Genomic DNA, 12,509 nt, shown 5'->3' on the forward strand with positions numbered 1-12,509 from the left:
TGCTGGGCCATGATAGTTTAGATAAATTAAAGTCTCCCCAGAGAAAAACATTTGTGAAGAAATTTTCATCCATCAAATACATTACAGAGAGACAAAAATGTTCATACACCTTTGGCGAGGAGACACCTGGATATAAGTATTGCCGACAAGAATCTTATTAACACCCATGGTTACCTGAATAAATATTTGGTCTACAGTATTAATAAGAGGGCTAAGAAGTTGGCAGGATAGAGAGCTCTTCACAGAAAAAAGCACCCCTCCTTGAGTCAAACAGTTACTAGTTGCTGCTGACCTATAGCACGTAAATACAAAACAACCATCCAGGTCAAGTCCACTTGTCAAAACACTGCTATCCAGGAACGTTTCTGTCAACAACAAAACATCATAATCCTCAACGAGAACATTGCACATCAGGGGCTGCAGTTTTGATTTTAGGCGTTTGTTAGTCTTACTGTGTGTCGGTTGAAACTCGTTCAAGCCTCTTGGTAGGGCCAATGGCTTTTGAGATAACTAAAGAACTTTCTAAAGCTTTACAATTCTGTTTCAAAAAATCACATAAATCTTGAAAGGTTGGGATATCTTGATCACAAAATTTGAGTTCGAACCTGGTCTTGAGAGATGAGTCGAGTTCCTCTAAAAGCAAACTGAATTTTGTAAAACCACACTTCGAAATCGAATTTATCAATAGCTGCAAGATTCTCTGAAAATGTTGAAAGCAATCTCCTCAGTTCGACAACCGAGTCACTCTTCATAGTAGGAGCCCGAAAGTTCGGCAGCCAATAATCAGTTAACAACAATCGATCATTTTGTAAGCTATATTATAATTGGCATCATTAATTGGCAAATTCTTAACGACGCCGATTGCATCTTTTTCCAAATAAGATACTAAAAATTGAAAATTTTCAATGTTTGAAAGGGAAGAATTATTATGGATTAACGTGTTAAACGTATCATAGACCATTTTTTCAAGTTGTCATCAAATTTCGGAATGATAATAAATAATAAATAAATGATAAATAATCGCTTGGCAATAGATCGAATTGAATAATGCAACTGATCAAAGTGATCTTGAACCGCAAACTGTCGATCTCTTTTCGAATTATTCGCTAAGGAGATTACTTCCAATTGCAAGGACTCACAAATGTTAACTAAACTTGGCAAATCGTCCACCATGAATTGGAATGTGCATAAAAATTCATCATCGGGTTCAACGCGAGCTTTTTGACCCGTTAACAATATATCGTTAAAGCGTCTAAGTGTTAAGTCCCGCTTAGCAATAAATTTATCCATTTCAATTCAATTCAATGATGCGTTTCACAAAAAACTGTTGGGCACGACTACCAGGATCATTCGCCCATTGCCGACTTCCGTCGAGGATTTTCGGATCTTCTCCAGGAAGGAGACTAAATTTTGAAGTTCTAACTGTCGAGGATTTTCGGATCTTCTCTAGCGAAGGCGACTGATTTTTGAAGTTCCAAATGTCTAGCGAAGCGAAGGAAACTAAACTTTAAAGTTCCAAATGTCGAGGATTTTCGGATTTTCTCCAGCGAAGGAGACTAATCTCAGAAGTTCTAAATGTCGAGGGTTTTCGGATCTTCTCCAGCGAAGGAGTTCTTCTTTGAAATTCTAGCTAATATACATAATGATTAAAACCAACCCATAGACCATGAGCTAGCAAATCCAAAAGCGGTTATAAGCATTTATATTATAATCTAATATAAGATCTAGGGCGCAACTAATAGCTATCATTTCTGCAGAGCAAATACAAAACAACCCATGCCCGACCCTAACATTGAGGGACGGAATAAATACTCCAAAGCCAACTCTATCATCTGGTCCCTTAGAAGCATCGGTAAATATAAATGTTTCTTCCCCGGTCCACATTTTGGAACAAAATTCCCGAAACTCCGTTTCATTTAGACCCACCCCTTTCTCAAGTTTGGAATCAACAAAATTAATAGGCGTAAGCTGAGGGGCCAGGTCATTATTAAAACACGCTAGAACGTCTCCACTATCAATAATATTATGATATGTGGCGGTGTAGTCAAATGCCTCAACTAAGGGTAATTTCGCCTTCCTTCTAAAAAAGTTATGATTTTCTTGATAGGCAATATATAGCCGTTGGGTAGCAAAGAAACTAGGATTATTTCTAATTCTAAGGGACTTGACTAAAAACTTAGAAGCCAACATAATCCTCCTCACCTCCAAACTTGTTTCGCAAGCCTCTCCCAATAAAATATTAATTGGAGTTGATTTCATCATACCCAATGCCACTCTTAACGCCTGATATTGAATCCTATCCAGACCAGACAGGGTTTTTTTCCCGCAGCATCCCAGTACCATAGAACCATAACCGAGATGGGAACGCACAAAAGCTTTATAAAATTTCAAAACAGTAGACGGATGGGCTCCCCACCACGTCCTGGATAGAAATCTCATAATATTAATTCCACTAGCTGCCTTATGGATCATCCTGCCAACCTGGGGAACCCACATAAGCATAGCATGAAATGTAACTCCCAGGTACCTAATTTCATTTTTCCAGGGAATATTTGCACTGTTAATTACCAAGTCAGGAAGTCCAAGCAGAGCAGATCTAGAGAATAGAATAGCAGACGACTTTTGCGGACTAACCTGCAAGTTAAACATATGCATCCAATCAGCCACTGCCACCAAGGCTCTATTCATCAAGCCTATAGCAAAAAGGATATTGACATCGCTATAAAAAAGGACAATATCATCCGCATACTGGATAATAGAAACCCTAGGAGGAATTACTAGCTTAATTGAATTAACGTATATATTAAATAAAAGAGGCGCTAAGGGAGATCCCTGAGGGACCCCCTTACTGGTTGATCTAGGTCAGACCAAAAGTTGCCCAACAGCATCCATTGAGGAGAAGTCGACTGATTAACCCTATAGTATCCCTAGGTATACCAAGCTTATCCATCTTTTTTATTAGCATGGGAATGTTGACATTATCATAAGCACCCACAATATCCAATGCAACCATAACAGTAGGAACACTTTTGCTCTGAGCACACAAAATATGACTTGTTGTGATGGAAACATTATCCATAACGGACTTACCGCGCCTAAAACCGGTTTAGGATTCTGATAACAATCTGTGATGTTCAAGAAACCACTCTACTCGGCACTTTAACATCGACTCCAACACTTTACCGAATATAGATGACAAATTAATCGGCCTATAAGAACTAAGAAGATTAGAATCCCTAAACGGCTTTAATATTGGAACAACCAACTGCGTCCTCCAACTATCAGGCACTCATTTCTCAATAATTTGTTGTAAAAATTCACTAAGAACACGGCTCCCTCTATTGGTAAAAAAAAGAAACTCTATCCAAGCCGGGGCATGTGTTTTTACGACTTCTAACTACAGCGATAAACTCATCCAGAGTAAACAAGGGAGAAACTGCAGTGTTGTTTCCCCCCTCAAAACTTATCTCCTCTATGACAACATCGGTATGACCCACTAAGGAGTCCAGCAATTCCACCGGTACTGAAAAGTTAAGTGGAGGGTGACAATTAACCCGGTTAATAGCTTTTGAAAATCTTTTCACACATTTCCATACATACCTAGCACTCTCATTGGGAGATAAACTCTGGCAAAATTTTTTAAATCCCGCCCTCTTCTTTTCCCTAAGAAATTTTCTACAGCTAGCCCGAATTCTTTTTACATTTACATAATTCTCTAGAGTAGGGAAAATTTTGTAATTTCTAAAAGCCTTTCTCTTTTTAGCGATCATTAACGAGCACTCGTGATCCCACCAAGGAAGTCCACATTTACGCCCACTCTTATGCAGGGGGATGGAAGCGTCAGCCGCATCCATGACGACCTTGTAGAACTGGTCGTATGACGTAATAAGGGGGATGCTCAAACCAATAGTCATCAATTCAGAGAATTTATCCCACTCTGCCTTAGAAACATTGTACTTCAGGAGATACGCTTGAGCAGGATGATGTAAACTGTCCGACTTACCACGAATATGACACAATATCGGGAAATGATCGCTAAACCCTCTATCAAATATCACCCGAAAATCGGCAACATGAGCCAATTCGTGTGAACAAAATACCAAATCAGGGACAGAATGGGAGTCATTGCCTGTAAATCGGGTGGCAGACCCGTCATTAAGAATAATGAAGTTGTTATCACTAATAAAGTCCGATAGTAAAGAGCCGTTAGCCAGACCAACATAACTTTTAATTGTAGAGCCCCACTCTTCACTTCGACCCCAGCGAAGCGAAAGAGAATTCCGTGTTCATTTTCGACGACGTGTCGTGTGACAAACAAAATAAAATTCGCGAATATTTCTCAATGTGTCGACACAAGTCCATCGACGCGGCCTATCTCTGCCAGACGTAGTCCAAAATACCCAAGCAACTGATACGGGACAATTGCGTTATAGTACTGTTTAAACAGGATGACGTGAATTTACACCACGTTTACGACGAGCACGTCTCCCCCGACGTTTCGTACGACGCGTTCAAAAATATCTGTTCCGCCTGTTGGCAGGACAAATACGGAAGCCTCGTAATTGTCAAAGATTTTGAATTGAAAAACGGCCGTTACCGCAAGGGTTTTGACAAGTATATAAAACTGGATGAGAAGTGATCGTCGGAAACACAGTGTCATGAAGGCGGCGCCCGTTGACATCGCCGACGCGGCGCTTAAACGGAAAGTAAACGACCTGTCCAAGTCAATTAGGAAAAAGTACTTGGCTCTAAAATTGGGCAAGAGCGAGGAGGACGCGTCCATTCGGAAACTTTTTAAACCCGTCAGCGAGCCGCTCGAGCGTATTGCGAAAATAAAACCCCTCCAACCGGCGTTGTTAAAAGTAAAAAGCGAACATACCGGCCTCAAGCAAGAACCGAAAGCGGAAATCAAAAAGAACGACAACGTGTCGTTTTTGCCGTTGGAGGAGATTCGGGAAACGGCGACATCCTCGGCTGCCGATCGTAGTGTAGAGATGCAAGATATTCAGCACGAGGAAGGGGAGGAGGATGAAGTGTTTGACACCTCGAATGTGGCTGACGAGTCCTTTCGATCCTATCTGGATCAATATCCTGAGATTTCCCATCCTTATATTCAAAATTTATGGGCGAAATCGGCCGACAAGGACATCGTTTATGGCCCCGTTTATGACTCGATCTCATCGAAATGGGTTCTCGGCAATAAGTGGATGGATTTTCATCGAAGATCTGGCGACATTATTGTGGACGGCACGCGTTACCCCGGCACTCTCGGCCTATATAATTTGGTGTTTTTGAAAAACCCCCAGACATACACCGAAAACGATTTGGCAGAATATAAAAAAATTATGGATGTCACGGGGGTACATAGGGACTCGCGCGGGCGTCTAAAAGGCGCGTCGACGGTACCCAAGTACATTCAGGTCATTCGACCGTTAGTAAAACCGCGTCCTTATTCGTACAGTGGACAAGGTTATAGTATGCGCTATAATAACGCGCCTATGGAATACGTGTACTGGGACGACGTCAACGAACTCGTTGAGCGCCTAAAATTACTGGTCGCGTCGAAACACGCAGGGAACACGTCCGCGGACAACGAAATTCTCTCTATCGTCGAAGAGTTAAAAGAAGCCGGTATAATACGTTAGTTTAATAATGAGTCTGGACAAGTTTGGACGTTCCAGCGGTGTTCGCTCCAAGCGAACTACCGTGATAAAGAGCTCCGCCTTCGATTATACCGCGGAGGGAAACGTCGATATGAACCATTTAAGAATTTGCAATGTCCAAATGCCTAGCTAAAACTACGACGCGGCCACCAAAAAGTACGTGGACGATGAAGTGGACGAGGCGCTTACGAAAAGGCTACGATCCAAGGACGTCATCGCATCACCACCGCTGCTAGCCCCAGAAGAACAAGCGTTCGAAAAACACGCTTTAGCGGTGGAGCGACTCTCGCGGCAAAACAGGGACATTACCCTGGCGTTGGAAGCAAACAAGAGTAGATTCGCACGTTTAGAGCAACAAGTCGGAACGTTTCGAGGTGAATTTCTAAAGTTTCGCCGCGACCTTGATTGCAAACTAGGCGAGATATGCACAAAGCAAGAGTTGGAAAATCAAGCGTTAGTGACGGAACGGAGATTCGACGAGATTGTTCCCGAGGTGAATCGACTCTCCCGGGAAAATAAAGATATAACGAGGGCGTTGGAATTAAAGATTCTCAATCACCCGCCGCAGCAACAGTCGTATCGGCCCAAAAAAAGAGCAGCGGACCAAATTGACGAGTGAGTAGTAAAGAAAAGACACAACTCGTGCGGGTACTGCACAGGCCGGCACGTAGAAATTATGCGCGTCGCAGAACTATAATACGAGGGTTGGATGATTTGTGGCAGGCCGATTTGGCCCAGCTCGATCGATATGCGAAACAAAATAAAAACTTTAAATTTATATTGGTTGTTATCGATTGTTTTTCAAAATACGTGTGGTGCGAACCGTTAAAAAGAAAAACGGGTAGTGATGTGACCAAAGCCTTCGCCAAAATTCTAAAAGAGGCACGGGATCGACACCCAAAAAACCTGCAAACGGATCTGGGCAAGGAATTTTATAATGGCAATTTTGCAAAGCTCATGACCAAGCACGAAATTAATCATTATAGTACGTACAGTAAGAAAAAGGCTGCGATAGTCGAACGGGTAATAAGGACGCTCAAAGAAAAATTGCATCGGTATTTCTCGTTAAACGGAACGTACCGCTGGACAGACGTGCTGCCCTCTGTCGTTCAACAATACAACAACAAGAAATACAGAACGACGGGAATGAAACCTAATGCGGTGAATAAAAGTAACGCCGATTCACATTTGAAGAGCGCTTTCAGTCACCTGAAAATATTCGGAGCTAGGAAATTGAAAGTGGGTGACGTGGTTAGAATTAGTAAAGCCAAACACGTGTTTAACAAAGGATACACGCCGAATTGGACCACCGAACTATTTAAAATGGTCAAAGTGCAGATCACGAACCCGGTGACGTATCTTCTCGAAGATATGAACGGTAAACCTATAATGGGAGGATTTTACGAAGAAGAATTGCAAAAAACGGCCAATCCTGACGTCTATCTCGTTGAAAAGGTTCTGCGCAGGCGCGGTAAAAAAGTTTTGGTACGCTGGTTGGGATTGGACAAGTCGCACGATTCGTGGATTGACGACGCGAATGTATTATAAGTCTCAGTGTCGATGTAACAGTTGTGTCGGGGCGCGCATCATGGAGCAGCAGCAAATATCTCTCCCCCCCGAAGAGTTGTACGAATTTTTAACGAGCTACGACATACATTATACGCCGCCGCCGCCGCCGCCGCCACGACCACCGGAAGTGCAACAACAACAAGTAAGAAAACCGTCAAAACGGCGTCGTAGTGCGACGACGCCCCCAAAGCCTCACAAAAAAAAAAGAAAAAGGGAAGAAACGGTTCAGCAGCAGCATACCGGCTCCTCCTCCTCCTCCTCCGGTTGGTTCGATACGTTTAGCGACGACGAAGAAAGAAGGGTGGTATGCGAAGCGTTCCAGTTGAAAATGGTTTTAGAGTCGCAGCTGGTGCGAAACGAGGACCGGATCAAAGAGACTGAAACTAAAATTGCCCTGCTGCAGAGCGAGTTACAAGTGGCGCGCCTTCACTCCGACGAATGCAGAAAAAAACTTAAATATTTTGCAAGTTTAGCGTCCTCTCTGCCCGCATCAATTCCATAGTTTTTTTTAATTTTAAAAATATTGTCGATGTTGATGTGTTGTTAGTGTTTTTTTTATTTAGACACACACACACTCTTCCAAACAACAACAACAACTAGAACAAAACCTGTTGAACCGGAAGTGAAAAAAAAAAGTTACATACACATTAGAATAAAAAAAAAGACCAACATAAGCCTAATTTTTTTACAAATATTTTTTATTATTAGGTCGCAATGAATATGTTAAAACAAATCAATTATCGTAATTAAATTATTATATATTCTGGTGTGATCATCGTTTTCTGAGGGATTCTAAAAAGACTAACATAAGCCTAATTTTTACAAATATTTTTATTATTATTAGGTCCCAATGAATATGTTAAAACAAATCAATTATCGCCATTAAATTATTATATATTCTGGTGTGAGCTTCGCTTCGAATCTCGACCGTTGGTCGCGGTATGAATGTAAATTGCAGCGCAATTGTGTGCGATGGCGTACCGCCGCCGTCGCGTTTGACGACTGGATGACATCATCGCCCGCCGCGTGGCCGGTGTGCGGCAGCGGATGCATGACATCATCGCTTTGCGAAATGTTTAAACGAAACCTTGGCGGGTGAGATCATCGCGTCGCCTGCCTTCGCAACGAGACTTTCATATTAGTCCGCTGTCGGAATACAGTATATAAAAGGTTTCGATTGTTTGTCATCATTTAAATACCGCTTGAGTTGTGTGTGTGATCAAGTCGCTTAATTGACCAAACGATCCGTGTTATCCCAGTGTTAGCCGCGCCACCGCACCCTCCCAAACCAACGCCAAAGTAAGTACTATTTTTTTTTCTTGAAAAAATTGTCAATATTGAACTGAAGGATTCTACTTTCGTTATAGATGGCCTTAAAAGCATTAAATGAAAAAATTGCAGCGAATAAAGAGAATCGAAAACCAATAGTTAAGTTGGGGCAGTTAGACGTTGGTCGACCATACAAGATTGACAAGGTCAGAATAGTAAAGACCCAGTTTGGGGAGGCGGTTCTATTGGAGTTAGAATTATCGGTGGTGTTCCTGCCGAACCGGGTGACGGACAGCTTCCGGCCGAATATAGACCAATTTTTGACGGGCCGCTACAGTCTGGTGTATCGGGGCGTTAAAGAAGTCGGCAGTTGGCCCGCTCAACAATTTGAAATTGTTCAAAATTAAAAATTACGGGGGAGAGAGAGAGAGAGACGGTAAGTCTTATTTTTTCAAATATTATTATTATTAACTGGTCGCAATGAATTTTACGCGAACTATTGAGGACGCTCAAAATTTAATTTTGGCTTTTCGTCAAGTGAACAAATACGTGTTCGATAATTTAACGGAAGAAGATAAAAATGTTTGGTTGGGACGTTTACGCAGAAACATCATTCGGTGCAACAAGATTGTTCGTAGTCCAAAAAAAATATATCCATGGGGTTACAAAGAAAAATACAGAAAACAATTCAACATCTTAAGACTATTAAACAAATGATTTTGAATCATCGCCACCATTTTGGAATGGGGTTGCAAAACAACAGTCCCGCAAATATAAAACAAAGGGTTTTGTGGGAGCAGATCGTGTCTTGTTTCCAGGGAAGAGTTTTAACAGGTGCAATAATCAATTTGAAACACAAAGACGAACAACAGTTTTTAAACGACTGTCTTGTCATATTTAAGAAAAAAAATTCAATGCTAAAAGTAAATGCCACGTTTTGCGGGGAATTTATAAAGAGATAAAGCGACGACCAAGACGTGACCGACGTGAAATATATTTCTACCAAAAATGCTGTCATCGACTTGGGGACGTATTTAAACGAAAAGTCAAATTCTAAATAAATTGTCTGAATTTCAAGGACGCGATTCGGGATTTGCCTTGCAAAAAATTCTTTATTTGGAAATTAATATTAACAAATTTGAAGTCGGTAACGGCTCTTCCTACATTGAATTGCCCCCAGAAATTAAGAGAAAAAATGCATGCATTAATATTCAAAATAATGACGAAGCCTGTTTTTATTGGTCAGTGGTCTGTGCTTGTTTTCCTGTACATCGCAAACAACACTTACCAACTTCATATCCTTATTATAAGGGCGTTTTAAGAACTGAAAATTGCCCAACACCGATGGGTCTAAATCAAATTGATATATTTGAAAAATTCAACGAAATTTCCGTAAATGTGTACGTTTTAGAGTTAATTCAAAATAACCGTAAGTTTTTATTCAGTGTTACCGGCCCGTTTGACTAAAGAAAAACGCGAAAAACATGTCAATTTACTATTAATTCAAAATAAGTATTATCCAAAAATTGATGATTTTGATCCGGAACCGACGACAACAGAGGACCATAAATATGAAAAAGAAGAAGAAATTAAATATCATTATTGTTATATTAAAAATTTATCTCGACTAGTGTCGCACCAGCTTAGTAGACATAACGGTAAAAAATATATTTGCGATAGGTGTTTAAATTACTTAAGTAGCGAAAGGCTCTTAAAGGATCATGAAAGGTTGTGTGTCAGTTTGAACGATTATAAAGTGTCTTTTCCCAAATACGACTATGTTGAATTTCGAAACCATATATACAAACAAACCACGCCATTTGTAATCTACGCCGATTTCGAAAGTCAACTTAAAGATGTAAATTTGGTAATTTCATCAATATCAAAAGCATGGGGCATATAGTGCCGCATATTATTTTAAATGTTCTTATGACAATTCTTTGTCCTTTTTCGAATCCTATCGCGGCCCAGATTGTATGGATTGGTTCGTCCGACAAATATCTGACTTATCGAAATTTGTCCAATCGAAATTTATTGATATCGTACCCATGGAAGGGTCAATTACTTTCTTTCAAGTTTCGACACATTGTCATATTTGCGAAGAGCCTTTCTCACCGAAAGACGTCATTGTCCGCGACCACGACCATTTTACCGGGAAATTCAGAAATTTCGCCCATCAGGCTTGTAATTTAAATTTTAGAAAATTGTTCATAGTGCCCGTAGTATTCCAGAATCTCTCAGGGTACGACGCCCATTTTATCCTTAGGGCCTTGGGCAATAAAGGGCCTTTAAGTTTGGTTCCGGTCAACAAGGAAAAATACATATCTTTTACCTATTACGACCCCGTATATAAGCTAAAGTTTCGATTTATAGATTCGTTTAGATTTTTGGGGGCGTCTCTAGACAATTTGGTAAACAGCGTCGACAAAAATGAACTTTACATATTAAAAAAGGAATTTTCTCACCTTCAAGACGAATCAAAACTAAATTTATTGTCACAAAAGGGTGTATTTTGTTATGATTACATAGACGACTACGACAAATTAAACGAAACGAGTTTACCGCCCATCGATGCTTTTTACAATAAATTATATGAGTCCGACATTAGTGAAGAAAAGTATGCTCATGCGCAAAAAGTCTGGTCCGCGTTTGAAATTAAAAACTTGGGCGAATATTCGGATTTATATTTGAAAACGGACGTTATTCTTTTGGCCGACATATTTGAAAATTTTCGAAAAAATTGTATGGTGACGCATATTTTGGACCCAGCATGGTATTTTAGTATGCCCGGATATACGTGGGACTGTATGCTTAGATTCACAAAATGTCGTTTAGAACTGATGCGTGACATTGATCAGATTATGTTTATCGAACAGGGTATACGGGGTGGGATTTCGGTGTGCGTTGGCAGATACTTTGAGGCAAACAACAAGTACATCTCCAATTACGATCCATCAAAGCAATCAAATTATCTCACATTTTTTGACGTTAACAATCTTTACGGCAAGGCTATGTCGGAGCCTCTTCCCTACGGCGGATTCACATGGTTGACTCGGGAAGAAATTGCCTACCTTAGCATTAATAATGTTCCAGACACGAGCGGGGTAGGCTATATTTTGGAAGTAGATTTGCAATACCCTCAGAGTTTACACGATCTACATAAAGATTTCCCATTTTGTGCCGAGCATCGCGTGCCTCCCAATTCAAAATTTCCAAAATTGATGACAACCCTTTTTAATAAAACCAATTACGTTATACACTATCGAAATTTAAAGCAAGCTTTAAAATACGGACTCGTTCTTACTAAAATACACAGAGTATTAAAATTTAGGCAATCTTCTTGGCTAAAAGAATATATCGATCTAAATAATCACTTACGGACGCAAGCCACTACCACTTTTGGTAAAAATCTTTTTAAATTATTTAACAACGCGGTGTTCGGAAAAAACGATGGAAAACATACGTAAGCATCGGGTCGTAAAATTTGTTAGAAAGTGGGAGGGTCGTTACGGTGCTAAAAATTTAATTGCTAGTCCCCGATTTTACAATAGAACTGTACTAGATGATAATCTAATGTTGGTGGAACTGAAAAAATCGGAACTTATTTTTAACAAACCCCTTTACATTGGAATGTCAATTCTGGATCTATCTAAAATTATCATGTATTCGTTTCATTACGATTACATGCTACCCAAGTTAGGTCCGGAGAAATGTAAAATTCAGTATATGGACACGGACAGTTTCATTTACAACATCCATTGTGATGATGTATACGAAGAGGTTATTAAGTCCAATTTAAGCAAATTCGACACGTCCGACTATCCCACTGATAATCCATACAATATGCCTCGCGTCAATAAGAAAGTACTGGGTCTAATGAAGGACGAGGCCAACGGTTCAATAATTTCACACTATGTCGGACTAAGATTGAAAATGTACACTTATAAAATCTTAAACAGAAAAACTGTAAAAAAATCAAAGGGTGTAAACTACCAGATTGTTAAAAAT

The sequence above is a fragment of the Cylas formicarius genome, unplaced genomic scaffold, assembly GCF_029955315.1.
Source record: "Cylas formicarius isolate icCylForm1 unplaced genomic scaffold, icCylForm1.1 PGA_scaffold_9__14_contigs__length_23061073, whole genome shotgun sequence".
Lineage (NCBI taxonomy): Eukaryota > Metazoa > Arthropoda > Insecta > Coleoptera > Brentidae > Cylas > Cylas formicarius.